Genomic DNA, 16,656 nt, shown 5'->3' on the forward strand with positions numbered 1-16,656 from the left:
TCTGTGGGAATCCTTGATTACCTCCTTGGGGTCCATTCCAAGATGTGGCATTACTGGGTCAGAGGGCACGAGTGCCTTGAAGGCTGCTGGCTCCCTCTGCCAGCATGCCTGCCAGCAGGGCACACCCAAACGCACGCTCCCAGCGCAGGCCTGGCAGGGCCCGTCTCACAACAGCACCCTTGGTGCCCTTGCCAAAGCTGACATTACCTTCTGACGAGCTCTTTGCAGCACACACCGTTTTCAAGGTGCTGCCATACTTGTCCTTTCACTGGCTTATCCCGGGGATCTGGAAATGTAGGCAGGCTGGGCGTGTTCTCACTATTTCATACATGGAGAGACCAAGACCATTGAGGTCAGGTACATTTGGCTCAGAAGATTTTAGAGTGTCTCAGGGACCCTTAAAGCCTCCTTGTGTTTCAGATGATGGTGAAAGACTGAGATGTGACAGGGAGAGCAGTATCTCTGGAGTCTGCCTCTCTACCTGCCCACCCACCCCTCCACCCACCCATGCATCCATCCACCAATCCACTTAACCGACCACCCATCCACTCATTCATCTATCCATCCAACCATTCATCTACCCATCTATCCACCTACCTGCCCACCCACCCATCTACTCATTCGTTCCTCCATCCACCCACTAATCCATCCATCCATCCATCCACTTACCTGCTCATCCATCTACCCATCTATCCACTTACCTGCCCACCCACCCATCTACTCATCCATCCATCCATTCATCCACTAACCACTCATCCATCCATCCATCTATCCATCCACTCATCCATCCATCCATCCATCCAACCAACCAACCAACCATCCATCTATCCATCCATCCATCTGTCCATCCACTCATCCATCCACCCATCTATCCACTTACCCACCCATCCACTCATCCATCCATCTATTCATCCACTAACCACCCATCCATCCATCCATCCATCCATCCATCCATCCACTCATCTATTCAATAAATATTTACTGAGAACCAGCTCTGATTCAGGCCCAGGTGCAGGGAATTTTGCATGAACGGCTCTGGCTCTTGCAGGGAAGGCGGACCGTAAAGAAATGACCACAGGTGTGATGACTTATCTGCAAGGTGAGGGTTAGGCTGTTATAGTAGCATATGATAGAGAAGCCAGAGCTAGCTGGGCAGGGGTCAGGGGACTCTTCCTGAGGAGGATGAATCCTGGCCCCCCACTGACACTCTATATGTGACCTTGGGTGGGTCACCCTGTCTCCCACCCTGCTTCCTACTCTGAGCCATGGAGGAGACAAGCCTCAGCTTACCTGTGGGCTGGGAGGTCGGCTGGTCAGGACAATGAGGATGAAGGGGCAGGTCAGGGAGTGAGCGGGAGGTACAGCTCTCTGGCTGGCATTTGCGTGCTGGTTATTCTTGAAGCGTTAGCGGGAACTGACTAGGGGTCAGTGCCAGGTGTCATCTGGCTCAGTTCACACAGAGCCACGCGCTCTCCATCATTATTGTGATTATTACTACTACTACCTTCTGAATTTTGATCATGGGCCAGGCCTTACGCTGTCATGTATTAGTTCATTTAACCCTCCACCAGCCCAGTCAGATAGGTGGAAATTGCTATGCCCACTTTAAAAACGAGACCACTGAGGCACAGAGTAGTGATGTAACTTGCCCAGGGTCATGCGGCCAGGAGGTGGGGATCTGGAATTTGAACTAGGCAGCCCAACACCAGAACCTATGCTTTTGACCCTATAGTGATACGTGCGTGTCTTCTTCTTGTTCTTCTTGCAGGAATGTACATTTTACAGATGAGGAAACCTGACTTGCCCAGGGTCCCAGTGAATAATTCAGGCCTGTGGGACCCCCAGCCTGGCAGTTTTCAGGCCCTACTGCCATGCGTCCCTGGAATCGCACCTGTGGGACCTCCCTCCCTCCTTCCAGTGTGAGATGTCTCTCCTTACTCCACAGGCACTGGAGTCTGCCAAACACACCCTGAACCCGTGAGGGGAGGAGGGCGAGCTCTGACAGACTCACGGACAGAGCTTGAACTGTGTGGTTTTGTACAAGCATGTCACCCTCTCTGAGCCTCCCATTCCTGAGGATGAACCAGGGAAACCGTGGATGTGAAAGAAAGCCATGAGCGGGATAGTGCCAGGAACATCAACTGAAATTGTCATTCGTTCGTTCAACGAACATATATTCTGCCAGGCCCCTTCTAGGCACTGCGGTTCCAGCCGTGAATAAGGTCAGGACCATAACCTCAGGGCACTGACCATCTAGAGCGGGAGGCGATCAGTGACTGACCAAATAAACAAATCATTACCTAATACAATGTGAGGACTGAGTAGTATGAAGAAAATCGGGGAGTGGGGGGGGGCCGAGAATAATGGGAGGGGAGGTCCCAGCTGAGCCGAAGAGGTGATGTTTAAACAGAATCAATGTCTCGGGAGACAACATTCCAGGCAAGGAACGGGAAGTGCAAAGGCCTGGAGGCAGGTATTACTTAGTGAGTTTGAGGACCACCGAAGAGGCCAAGGAGGCTGTGGAGGGGACACAGAGTGGTAGGAGATGAGGTCAGGGCGGGGTTAGGGGGCTGGATCTATTGCCCTCCCAGCCCAGAACTATCCTTCTAAACCACCCATTTGACCAGATGCCTCCCTGCCTAGTACCGTCTGTGGCTCCCTGCTGCCCCTGTTGCCAGACAGGTCCTCAAGGCCCTCGCGCTTTCTCCAGCGCCTGCCCTCACCACATTGGCTGCTCACGTATGCTCTGGCCAAACTTCCTGGAGTCCCCACGCCCCACTGCCCCACAAGCACCCAGCCTCTTCCTGCTTCCAGCACTGCTATCCCCTCTGTCCCCTCCACCTGGAACGCCCCACCCCCACCCCACTTTCTTCTACCTGGCTCTGAGCGTGCCATCTGTGTGACCAGGGCAAGGGACTTCTCCTCCCCAAACCCTAGCTTCCCCATCTGTAAAACGAGGGTAATAATCATTGTACCTGCCTCACAGGTGCTGGGAGGCATGAATGAAGTGATGTACCTGGTTTGGGTAGTACAGTGTCTGGCACACGTGACTAATAAATATTAATTTACAGGAAAACAGAGCTCAGGTGTCACTTCTTTCCAGAAGCCCTCCATGGCTGCCTGAGGCCCTCTGTGGAGCCCCCAGTGTTTTTCACACTTCATGTCACTGTCTGGTTGATTTTCATCCCAGGAGCAGCCTGAGGGCTGTGCCTGATTCTCTCAGGCGTGCCCTGGTTTTGGCACACAGTAGGGTAAGAGAAAGAATAATACAGATGGCTGAGTGCCCTGTCCTCAGGAGTAGACAGGCTGTGCTTCCACTCCCCTGATCCTCTCAAATCCCGCAGGGCAGAGATCTTATCCCTCTGTGCCCATGAGGATGCTGGGGTCCCGAAGGGGTAGAGAACAGGCCCACCAGCTTGCAGCCAAGGGTCTCTCTTTTTTTTTTTAACATCTTTATTGGAGTATAATTGCTTTACAGTGGTGTGTGACTTTCTGCTTTATAACAAAGTGAATGAGCTTTACGTATACATATGTTCCCATATCTCTTCCCTCTTGCGTCTCCCTCCCTCCCACCCTCCCTATCCCACCCCTCTAGGTGGTCACAAAGCACGGGGCTGATCTCCCTGTGCTATGTGGCTGCTTCCCACTAGCTGTCTATTTTACATTTGGTAGTGTATATATGTCAGTGTTACTCTCTCACTTCGTCCCAGCTTACCCTTCCCCCTCCCCAAGTCCTCAAGTCCATTCTCTAGTAGGTCTGAGTCTTTATTCCTGTCCTGCCCCTAGGTTCTTCAGAACCATTTTTTTTTTTTAGATTCCATACATATGTGTTAGCATACGGTATTTGTTTTCCTGTTTCTGACTTACTTCACTCTGCGTGACAGACTCTAGGTCCATCCACCTCACTACAAATAACTCAATTTTGTTTCTGTTTATGGCTGAGTAATATTCCATTGTATATATGTGCCACATCTTCTTTATCCATTCATCTGTCAATGGACACTTAGGTTGCTTCCATGCCCTGGCTATTGTAAATAGAGCTACAATGAACATTTTGGTACATGACTCTTTTTGAATTATGGTTTCCTCAGGGTATATGCCCAGTAGTGGGATTGCTGGGTCGTATGGTAGTTCTGTTTTTAGTTTTTTAAGGACCCTCCATACTGTTCTCCATAGTGGCTGTATCAATTTACACTCCCACCAACAGTGCAAGAGGGCTCCCTTTTCTCCACACCCTCTCCAGCATTTATTGTTTGTAGATTCTTTGATGATGGCCATTCTGACCGGTGTGAGATGATATCTCATGGTAGTTTTGATTTGCATTTCTCTAATGATTAGTGATGTTGAGCATCCTTTCATATGTTTGTTGGCAGTCTGTATATCTTCTTTGGAGAAATGTCTATTTAGGTCTTGTGCCCATTTTTGGATTTGGGTTGTTTGTTTTTTTGTTATTGAGCTGCATGAGCTGCTTGTAAATTTTGGAGGTTAATGCTTTGTCAGTTGCTTCATTTGCAGATCTTTTCTCCCATTCTGAGGGTTGTCTTTTCTTCTTGTTTATGGTTTCCTTTGCTGTGCAAAAGCTTTTAAGTTTCATTAGGTCCCATTTGTTTATTTTTGTTTTTATTTCCATTTCTCTAGGAGGTGGGTCAAAAAGGATCTTGCTGTGATTTATGTCATAGAGTGTTCTGCCTATGTTTTCCTCTAAGAGTTTAATAGTGTCTGGCCTTACATTTAGGTCTTTAATCCATTTTGAGTTTATTTTTTGTGTATGGTGTTAGGGAGTGTTCTAATTCATTCTTTTACATGTAGCTATCCAGTTTTACCAGCACCATTTATTTTTTATTTTTATTTTTTTTTTGCGGTACACAAGCCTCTCACTGTTGTGGCCTCTCCCGTTGTGGAGCACAGGCTCCAGACGCGCAGGCTCAGTGGCCATGGCTCACGGGCCCAACTGCTCTGCGGCATGTGGGATCTTCCCGGGCCGGGGTACAAACCCGTGTCCCCTGCATCGGCAGGCGGACTCTCAACCACTGCGCCACCAGGGAAGCCCTGGTAAGTTGCATTTTTCAAGGAATTTGTCCATTTCATCTAAGTTGTTGAATTTGTTGGCATAAAGTTGTCTGCAGGATCTGTAGTGATAATCTCTTTTTAATTTCTGGTATTGGTAATTTGTATTTTCTCTCTTTGTAGTGATCAGTCTTCCTATCAATTTTGTTCATCTTTTCAAAGAACAAACCAACTTTTGACCTTGTTAATTTTCTCTATATTTTTCTACTTTATTGATTTTTTTATTATTGCTTTCCTTCCACCCTTTATTATTGCTTTCCTTCCACTTCACTTTACTTTGCCTTTCCTTTTATAGCTTCTTAGAGTGTAACCTTAGGCCATTGATTTTATCTTTTTCCTCTTTTTTTTTCAAGCGTTTAAAGCTATAGATTTGCCTCTAAGGACTGTTTTAGTTGCATCTCATAGATTTTGATATATTGTATTTTCACTATTATTCAGTTCTTGTGATTTCTTTGATCTGTTGATTATTTAGAGATGTGTTGTTTAATTCCAAAACATTTGGGGCTTTCCTAGGTATTGTACTGTTATTGGATTTAACTCCATTGTTGTCAGATATACTCTGATTTCAGTCCTTTTAAATTTATTGAACTTCATTTTATAGCTCAGCATATGGTTTACCTTGGAATACCTTTGAAATGAATGTGGACTATGTAGTGGTTGGATGTAGTATTGCATAAATATCAATTAGGTCAATGTGGTTGATAGTACTGTTCAGATCATCTATGTCATTTATGTATGAACTTAGTTTTTCAATCTATTATTCTATCAATTATTGAGAGAGTGGACTTAAAATATCTAATGATGATTAAAGAGTTGTCTACTTTTAATTCTCTCATCTTTTGATTTATATATTTTAAAGTTTTACTATTATATGAATACACATTTATGTTTGTTATATCTTCCTAATGAATGGATCCTTTTATCTCTATGAACTGGTCTTAATTATCGCTAGTAAAACCCTTGGTCTTGAGGTCTCTTTTACCTGATATTAATATAATGGTTCCAGTCTTCTTATAATTACTAGTTTTCCCACCTCTCTCTATTCACATCCATTTACTTTCAACCGCTCTGTTGTCTTTACATTTAAAGAATATCACTTGTAGAAGCCTGCAGTTGGCTCTTGCTTTTCTATCCATTCTGACAATATCTGCCTTTAATTGTAGTGTTTAGTACATTTATGTCTCTCATTTTATTATCTGTTTTCTGATCGTCACCTTTGTTTTTGGTTCCTCTGATTTTCTTTTCTGTCTTCTTTTGGATAATTTGAATATCTTTTAGAGATTGATTTTAATTTATCTATTGATATTTTTAGTTATGCCTTCTTATATTTTTAAAAATTTTAGTAGTTGTACTAGGTGTTAAAAAATGTACATTCTTAACTTTTCACAGCCTACTTAGAGTAAATAGTTTACCACTTCATGTAAAATCTAGAAATCTTGCAACCATGTACGTCCACCATCACCACTCCACTTATGTTATAGTTTTTATATGTAGTATATCAACACATATCATAAACCCCACAGGAAAGCGGGGTTTGCTTTTCAAAGTCTTATCTACTTCTAAGAAATAAGAGGATTTAAAAAAAATATTTACCAGATATGTATCATTTTTTGAGGCTCTTTATTTCTTCCTGAAGATCTAAGTTTCCATTTAGTACCACTTTCCTTCAATCTAAAGAACGTTTTAAAAGTTCTCTTGCAGTGCAGGTGTGTTAAGTATGAATTCTATTAGCTTTCTTTGATCTGAAAATGTTCTTATTTCACTTATGACCTAGAAAGGTATTTTATTTGGATTTATATCTGAGTTCTGAGTGGAAAATTTTTTTTCTTTCAGCATTTTAAAGGTGTTATTCTACTGTCTTCTCATCTCTGTAGCTTCTGATGAGAAATCAGTGGTTATTTGAATTGTTGTTCTACTGTATATAATTGTGGTTTACTCTGGCTGCTTTTATGATTTTTCTCCTTTATTTTTGGTTTTCAGCAATTCAGCTATTGTGTGCTTAGTCACTTTTTTTTTTTTTTTCATTCTGCTTGGGGTCTGCTGAGCTTCTTGAATCCTTAAATTTTTGCCTTTCACCACATTTGGAAAATCTTGAGCATTATTTCTTTAACTATTTATTCTTCCTTATTTTCTCTTCCCTCTCTTTTTGTGACTCCAATTACATTTATGGTTTGACCTTTTGATAATCACCCCATGGGTCCCTGAAAGGTTCATTTCTTTTCAATCCTATTTCTCTCTGTCCTTCAGAGATAATTTCTATTCATCTAGAGTGAGTAAGTTTGAGGTTACTCACTCTTTCCTCTTTCATTCTATTACAATTAATGAACCAATATTATTACATCATTATTAACTAATGACTATGGTTCATTCAGACCTCATTAGTATTTACCCAATGTCTCTTTCTGTTCCAGAATCTTATCCCACTTACTTTTCATGTCTCCTAAGGCTCCTATTGGCCATGAGAGTTTCTCAGACTTCTGTTGTTTTTGATGATCTTGGTACTTTTGAGGAGTACTGGTCAGGTATTTTGTAGGATGTTCCTTAACTGGGATTTGTCTGATGTCTTCCTGATGATTATACTGGAGTTATGGGTTTGGGGAGGAAAACCAGAGATAAAGTGCCATTTTCAAGAATACATTTTGAGTTAATTTTTGTGAAACGTGTAAAGTCTATTTCTAGTTTCTTTTTTTTTAAACATTTGACTGTTCGATTGTTCTAGCACCATTTGATGAAAGACTATACTTTCTCCAATGTATTGCCTTTGCTCTTCTGTCAAAAGTCAGTTGATCATATTTGTGTGAGTCTGTTTCTGGGCTCTCTATTCTATTCTATTGACGTGTTTGTCTTTTCTTTCACCAACACCAGGCTGTCTTGATTATGCAGCTGGATAGCATGTCTTGATGTCAGGTAGTATCTGTCCTCCAACTTGGTTCTTCTTCAGCATTGCTTTGGTTACTCTGGGTCTTTTGTGTTTTCATATAAACTTTATTCAAAGTTCTTTTTCTTTATTTTTTTTACTGAAGTATAGCTGATTTACAGTTTTGTGCTAGTTTCTGGTGTACAGCAAAGTGATTCAGTTATACATACATCTACATATTCTTTTCGTATTCTTTTCCATTATGGTATGTTTTCATATAAACTTTAGAATAATTTTTCAATATCTACAAAAAAGCTTGCTAGGATTTTGATTTGGATTGTGTAGTTTCAATAGATAAAGTTGGGAAGAATTGACATTTCAAAATATTGAGTCTTCTGATCCTTTAACACAGAACATCCACCATTTATTTAGATATTCTCTGATTTCCTTCATCAGAGTTCTATAGTTTTCTGCATATAGATCCTGAACATATTTTGTTAGATTTATGCGTAAGTATTTCATTTTTGGTGCCATTGTAAATGATGTTGTGTTTTTAATTTCAAATTCCAATTGCTTATGCTTTCATAAGGAAAGCAAATGACTTTTGTATTTTAAAATTGTATCCTTTGACCTTGTTATACTTGCTTATAGTTCCAGGTGTGTGTGTGAATTCTTTGCGGTTTTCTTTATAGATAATCATGTCAACTATGAGCAAAGACAGTTTTATTTCTTCCTTCACAGTCTGTACATTTTTTATTTCCTTTTCTTAGAGCAATAGTTGGAACTGCCAGTATGATGTTGAATAGGTGTGGTGAGAGGGAAATCCTTGCCTTGTTCCTAATCTTAGAGAGAAAGCATCAGTTTCTCACTCTTAAGTATGATATTAACTTTTTTTTTGACAGATGTTCTTTATCAAGTTGAGAAAGTTCCTCTCTATTCCTAGTTTGCTGAGAATTTTTAAAAATCACAAATGAGTGTTTGATTTTGTCAGATGTTTTTTCTGCATTAATTAGTATGGTCATATGAGTTTTCTTCTTTAGTCTGTTGATGTGGTGGATTACATTAATTGATTTTCAATTTCAATTGATTTCAGTTAATTGAACCAGTATTGCATGCCTGGAGTAAATACCACTTGGTCAAGTTATATAATTCTTTTGTGTATTATTGCATTCAATTAGATAATATTTTATTGATGACTTTAACCTTTATGTTCATGAGACATATTGGTCTGTCATTTTCCTTTCTTATAATATATTTATTTGGTTTTGTTATTAAGATAATGCTGGCCTCATAGATGAATTAGGAAGCATTCCCTCTGCTTCCATTTTCTGGAAGAGACCATAGAGAATTGGTATCATTTCTTCCTTACATGTTTGATAGAATTCAACAGTGAAATCATATGGGCCTGGTGCTTTCTTTTTCTGGAAGATCATTAATTATTGATTCAATTTCTTTAATAGACAAGTCTATAGAATAGGCCTACTTAAGTTTTTCAACTTTATTGGGATGTAATTGACAAATAAGAGTAGGCCTATTTAGATGACCTTACTCTCCTTATGTGAATTTTGGTAGATGTGTCTTTCAAGAAATTGGTCCATTTCGTCTAAGTTGTCACATTTATGGACATAGAGTTGTTCTAGTATTCCTTTATTATCCTTATCCTTTTAATGTCCAGGGGATCAATTGTGATTAACTCTCTTTCATTTCTTACATTAGTAGTTTGTGTCTTCTGTCACCTTTTCTTGGTTAGCTTTGCCAGAGGTTTATTAATTTTATTGATATTTCTAAAGAGCCAGCTTTTGGTTTTGCTGATTTTTCTCTACTGTTTTCCTGTTTTTGCTTCCTGGTTTGAGTTCTGCTCTAATTTCTATTATTTTTTCTTGTGCTTGTTTTAGGCTTAAATGGTTCTTCTTTCTCAAGCTTCCTAAGATGAATGCTTAGATTATTGATTTTAGATGTTTCTTTTTTAATGCATGCGTTTAATGCTATACATTTCTCTCTAAGCCTTACTTTCACTGCATCCCACAAATTTTGAAAGTTGTATTTTCACTTTCCTTTAGTTAAAAATATTTAAAATTTTCTCTTGAGACTTCTTACATGACCCGTGTGTTATTTAGATGTGTGTTGTTTAACCTCCAAATATTTTTGGATTTTCCAGCTATCTTTCTATTACTGATTTCTTGTTTAATTCCACTGTGGCCTGAGATGAAAGTTTGCATGACTTCTATTCTTTTAAATTTGTTAAGGTGTATTTTAGGGTTCCAAATGTGGTCTGTCTTGGTGAATGTTTCACGTGAGCTTGTGACAAGTGTATATTCTGCTGTTGTTGGAATATTCTAGAAATGTCAGTTAGATCAAGTTGACTGATAGTTCTGTTCCTGTCATCGATACCCTTACTGATTTTCTGCATGCTTCATCTATCGATTACTGGAAGAGTGGTGTTGAAGTCTCCAACTATAATGGTGGATTTGCCTGTTTCTCCATGTAGGTCTATCAGTTTCTGCTTTGTGTATTTTGAAGTTCTATTGTTAGGTACATACACATTAAGGACTATTATGTCTTCTTGAAGGACTGACCCCTTTATCATTATGTAATGTCCCTCTTTATCCCTGATAATTTTCCTTGCTCTGAAGTCTGCTTTTCCTGAAATTAATGAAGCTATTTTAGCTTTTTTTTTTTTTTTGCGGTACGCGGGCGTCTCACCGTTGTGGCCTCTCCCGTTGCGGAGCACAGGCTCCGGACGCGCAGGCTCAGCGGCCATGGCTCACGGGCCCAGCCGCTCCACGGCATGTGGGATCTTCACGGACCAGGGCACGAACCCGTGTCCCCTGCATCGGCAGGCGGACTCTGAACCACTGCGCCACCAGGGAAGCCCAACTGAACATTTTTTAATGGTTCCATTTTCTCTCCTCTCTTAGGTGTATCAATTACACTTTAAAACAATTTTAGTGGTAGCCCCAGAGTTTGGAATTTACATTTATAACTAAATTAAGTCCATGTTCAAATAACATACTACTTCACATGTAGTGAAAGTACCTTATAACAGAGTATTCCCAATTTCTCCCTCCTATATCTTTTAAGTTTGTTGGCATTAATTTCACTTATTCATATGCTATTAGCATAAAATATGGTTTTACTATTATTACTTTAAATAAACATTTATCTATCAGATTAATTATGAATAAGAAAAATAAAATATTTTATTTTACCTTTTAAAAATCCTTCTCTGATACTTTCCCTTTTTTAAAAAAAATGTAGGTTCAAGTTTCTGACCTATATATGTTTTTCCTTCTCTTTGAAGAACTTCTTTTAATATTTTTTTTGCAAGGCAGGTCTGGGGATGAATTCCTTCAATTTTTATTTGTCTGAAAAGCTTTTGTTTCTCCTTCATTTTTGAAGGATAGTTTTTCTGGAGATAGAGGTATATATTGGTTGGTGGGCCTTTTCTTTAAACACTTAAATATTTCACTTCACTCTATTCTTGCTTGCTTTCTGAAGAGAAATCCGATGTAATTATAATCCTTTTTTCCTCTCCAGGTAAGGTGGTTCTTTCAAAATTTTCTCTTTTTCTCTAGCTTGAATATGAAATGCGTAGGTGTAGATTTTTGGGGTATTTTTCCTACTTGGTGTTTTCTGAGCTTCTTAGACCTGTGGTTTGCTATCTGTCATTCATTTTGGAAAGTTCCCAGCCATTCTTACATCAAATATTTCTTCTTCTCCATTCTCTCCTTGTGCTATTGCAATTATGTGCATGTTACATCTTTTGAAACTGTTCCACAGTTCTTGGATGTTTTGTTCTCTCTTTGTTTCATTCTTTTCCTCTTTGCATTTTAATTTGGAAAGTTTCTATTGACGTATTTTCCAAGCTCACTAATTCTTTCCTTGGCCACATCCAATCTACTGATGAGTCCATCAGAGGCATTCTTCATTTCTGTTACTGTGTTTCCAATTACTAGCATTTCCTTTTGATTCTTTCTTAGAGTTTCCATCTCTCTGCTTACATTATCTATCGATTATTGCATTTTGTCTACTTTTTCTGCCAGCACTCTTAGCATATTGAACATAGTTATTTTTATTTCTTGATCTGATAATTCTGACATCTGTGTCACAGGCAAATTTAACAGGCAAGTGACAGACGAAGAGCATACTTGCAACATCTAAAACTGACCAGGGGTTAATGTCTAGAATATACAAAGACTACAAGAAAAACCCTGGAAACCTCACTGGAAAAATTAGTGATCAATAATAGCTACCATTTATATAGTGATCACAGGCTTCTAAGCACTTACACAAATGTCAGAACAGAATGCATAAGACCTGTGAGAAGCACGAGGAGGGAGGTTTGGGGTGACTGGTGGTGGGGATTGAGAAGGACTATCTGGAGGTGATGGGTTCTGAAGAATAAATAGGAGTTTGCTGGGGACGGGGGTGTGGTGCAGGCATTCTGGGCTGTGGGAACAGCCTGACCAAATGTGTGGAAAGAGTCATATGCACGTCAAGTTTCTCACAAATACATGAGAAACAGTGGTAAGAGAGACCGCCAGAAAGGCAGGCTGAAGAGTGAGGATGTGATCCTCTAGGTAGTAGGGATCCATAGATGGTTCTTGAGCAGGTGCACTGTGAAGTGAAAGCACTAGTTATGAATACAAGATGGACAGTCAGGGTGGGAGAAGATCTGGTGATGTGGTCCGACAGAGGCTGTCTTCAGGTCTAATGAAGGAGGTAGAACAGGCGAGACTTTGTGACTTGGCACGAGGTTTGGGGGAGAAGTTGGGGGCTGCCCCCCATCTCTGGTTCAGAGTACTGGGCAGATGGAGCTGCTGGTCAGGAGGGTGGAAGGGCAGGTGGGGGACACGAAGAGAACAGGCTGGGATGGGTCTCAGGAGCCAGGGGCGGCCAGGGGCTCGGGGTGGAGGGTGGGCTGCTGTCCCCGAGGCAGGCATTGGAGACTGTAGGGAGGCCTTTGGGGGACTGTCTAAGGGTCACTTGCACTTAGTGGGTGATTGGAGGCCAAGGAGCAGGCATGGCTGGGGATGTAGGACTCTGCGTCCCAGGCGCCGTGGCCACCTCAGTTCCATGAGGTGGTGACCAGACCTGAGGCCAGTACAGCTATCCCACAGTTCCTGGGCCTGGAGTGTGGGGTGCTCAAGCCAGAGCAGTGAGGTCCTACCTGGACCAGAGACCCAGGGCACTAAACAGCAGCGAGGAGGTTTGGGTGGAGGAAGCCGGGCATGGGGTGCTCCAGGCCACCGCCTTTGAGAGATAGGAGGAAGAGGGCCCACCCCAGGGTCTTTCCCACCACCGCCCCATTTTCATGCTGAGGGGAGGGGTCTGGGCTCAGCTCCAGGCACCCTCTGGGCCCCTGCACCCCCAGGTAGAGGTTGGGGGTGCTTTCAGAGCCTGTATGTGTGAGCCAGAGCAGTCAAGAGGTGGGTCTTGATTTAGGCCTTGGTGTCTGTCCTCTGCCCGCAGACACATCCCTTCTGCAAACCTCAGCACGCCCATCCCCCACCCAGAGCAGGCTTTTGTCCATTTTCTCTGCTCCGAGAATGAGAAGGCCCGCTCTGGAGATGCGCACTTTTTTTGTGTGTGTGTGGTACGTGGGCCTCTCACTGCTGTGGCCTCTCCCGTTGCAGAGCACAGGCTCTGGACGCGCAGGCTCAGCGGCCATGGCTCATGGGCCCAGCCGCTCCGCGGCATGTGGGATCTTCCTGGACCGGGGCACGAACCTGCGTCCCCTGCATCGGCAGGCGGACTCTCAACCACTGCGCCACCAGGGAAGCCCGATGTGCACTTTTTTTTTTTTTTTTTAACATCTTTATTGGGGTATAATTGCTTTACAATGGTGTGTTAGTTTCTGCTTTATAACAAAGTGAATCGGTCATACATAAACATATGTTCCCATATGTCTTCCCTGTTGCGTCTCCCTCCCTCCCACCCTCCCTATCCCACCCCTCCAGGCTGTCACAAAGCACCGAGCCAATATCCGATGTGCACTTTTGACCTCCAATGGACACCCACTTTTTCTACCTCTCCAGCAGCCTCCGCCCACCCTGCCGCCGCTCCCACCTTCACTACCTCTTTGCTGGGAGAGCTGAGCTTGTCCCGATCCTGGACCTGTGCCCCTGTTGTTCCAGCTGCCGCCGGGGCACCTCAAATGGCCCTTCAGTCCTTACTCAGGTTAGAAGGAATCACTATCATCACCTACCTTGCTTTTCCCCTTTCGCTTTATACTTATTTTCATGTTTTCTTGTTTGCCTGTCGGATGAGTGTTGGTACGTGGTTGGGACTTCAGATCTTGTGGTCATTATGTTTGTAGAATAAAGCTAGTTAAAATGACTTAAAGAGACCACTGGAGGGGTGGTCTTGAATTTGGGGACACAAATCCTGCAGTGAGTTTAAGCAGTAAAACTATAAAGTTATGTACTCTCTCACCTTCTCCGCTGAATGTATGCTTTGACTGATAATTTGGGTTTATATTTTCTGATTCAAATAAGAGCCACAGCAGTAACTTCACTGTGAATGATTTTAAACGTGGTATTGGAGAGAGATGTTAGACATGCCATTGGGAGACTTTCTGACAGAAAGTCAATAAGGGAGGTTGGAAAAGCTAGAAGCGTTTAAACCTTCAGGGACAAGCTGATCCAACTTGTTCTCCATTGCCCATGTGGACAAGATCCAGGGCTGGGGTGAGGGTGGGAGAGTTATGGAGCGGACCTAACTTAGCCAAAGGAAAAACTCTCTATCTGTGAAGAATGAGCCAAGAGGCTACGTGCCTCTGGGCCCTTGGAGGTATGAGATCTTTGCCACTGGAGGAGTGAATGGAGAGGGCTCTGTGGGCGAAGAGTCCAGGATATGGGAAGGTCTTGCTTACACCTCTGGGTTGGGGGTTGGCCAGCAGGGCCCCACATCTGGAACTTGTGATTTGTAGCTTCTTTAGGCAGGTCTCCGGGGCTTGGATCTCAGAGCTGGGTGACAGGGTTCTCCTAAGAGGATCACAGTACTACCCCAGTCTACCAGCACCCTCCCCCTCCCCTGGCCCAGAGTCCCAAACTTCCTTCTTCACAATTTCCCCCCACCTGCTGTTTTCCCCAGAAGAAATTGTAGCTGGAAGCCCATAGTGCAGGTAAGACATGGGCTTTCTGATGGGCTGGGAGGGAGAAGAGCTGCTTACATTGCCTTTTCCACAGGCCACTCCTTCTAAAAGGCTCCTCGGTGGAACCTTGTACTTCAGGGACAGCCCAGGATAAAGGCCCTTCCCCATCTGGGCCCAGTGGCTGAAGACTTGCCTGCCCCACCGCCCCCCATGCCCAGCCTTACCACCCAGACTTACCAAACATGCCCTTTCTTATTATCCCTCACACTTTTCCACTTCAAATGTCCAGTTCCATTTGGCCTACTGGATGAACTCCTATACATCCTTCAAAGCCCAGCCTGGTTTCTCCCTCTCTTGTAAGCCTTCTCTATTCCTGTGTGGTATTTTTAATTCTTCCCCTGAGATCCCCCTACACTGGATATACAGCTCTCCTACAGCAGGCATTGCCCTGTGTTATCATTATGTGCTGATGTGTCTGTTGTCAGTAAAGGACCGTGTTAATACTTCTCTGTGTGTTCCTGGTGCCATGAAGCTGCTGGGGCCAAGATGGTCTGGCAAGAGCAGGTGTTTAGAGAATATTTATTGATTCAATGCATGGATGGATGGGTGGGTGGATGGAGGGATGTGTGGATGGATGTGTGGATGGATGGGTGGATGGATGGATGGGTGGATGGATGGCCTGGCTCACCTCAGGCAGTGGGCCTGGAATGCTTAGTTCCCAGAGCACAGATTTCTGCCCCCGTCTCCCCGGGGGCAGAGGACACAGCAGTCATTGGGTAGGAACTTGTCACAGGTGTGGCTTGCAGCTCCTGCCTGAGCAACCTCTGCTCACCAGGCCCCAGACCCACCTGCCCTGGTTAATAGGGAGCCTCCCTGCCCTCTAGAATGAAGAGAAGAAAAAGTGACAAGGCCTTTCCAGGGAAGGCTTAAAGCCCATTAGCACCCTGCTGAGCCCCGTCCTCCAGGGAAGGGAGGACTGGGGGAAGCGTTTGGTGTGAACAAAGCTCAGAGTCTTGGGGATGACTGGGGCAGGTCCTGGGAGCGGGTCAGCTCTGGGCTTGGCCCTCAGGGCGCTCCCAAGGGCCCTCAGCATAGGGTGCGCTCCCCTCTCTTCCCCCCCTCCCTCCCTCCCCTCTTCCCCCCCTTCCCCTCCTTCTCTCTGCACAGGCCTGCCCCTGCCATGAGGCCAGACACCCAGGGTTCAGTCCCACTGGCATACCACAGACCAGGCTGAAGGACACCGTGTCTGGAGGGTCAGCCCTAAGGCAGGACGTAAGTGGTGGGAGGACCCCGCAGGACGTGGACTTCAGAGGCCCTGGCAGCCCTCAGATGGCCTCTGTTCCCTTCCAGGGCCACGTCGACGATTCAATTGAGCAAGGAGGCCGCAGGCAGATGCGTGGTGCTTGAAGATCTCTAGTCACCTTGGTCCCGGGGCAGCCCTGCTGGGTCGCTGCCCCTCGGGGCCCAGTGTCCTCATTCATAAAATGGGCACAGAGTCACTTGCTCCCTTCCTCTCTCCTCCCTCTCAGGCCCCTGGAGACTTGGCTACGGGCTCAGGGTGAGCACCTGGGATCGAGCTGCTGGTACCACCCCGCTGAGGCCTACAGAGCATATCCTGTTCCCGGAGTGATGGGCA

The sequence above is a fragment of the Leucopleurus acutus genome (genome assembly GCF_964270905.1).
Source record: "Leucopleurus acutus genome assembly, chromosome: 1".
NCBI lineage: Eukaryota > Metazoa > Chordata > Mammalia > Artiodactyla > Delphinidae > Leucopleurus > Leucopleurus acutus.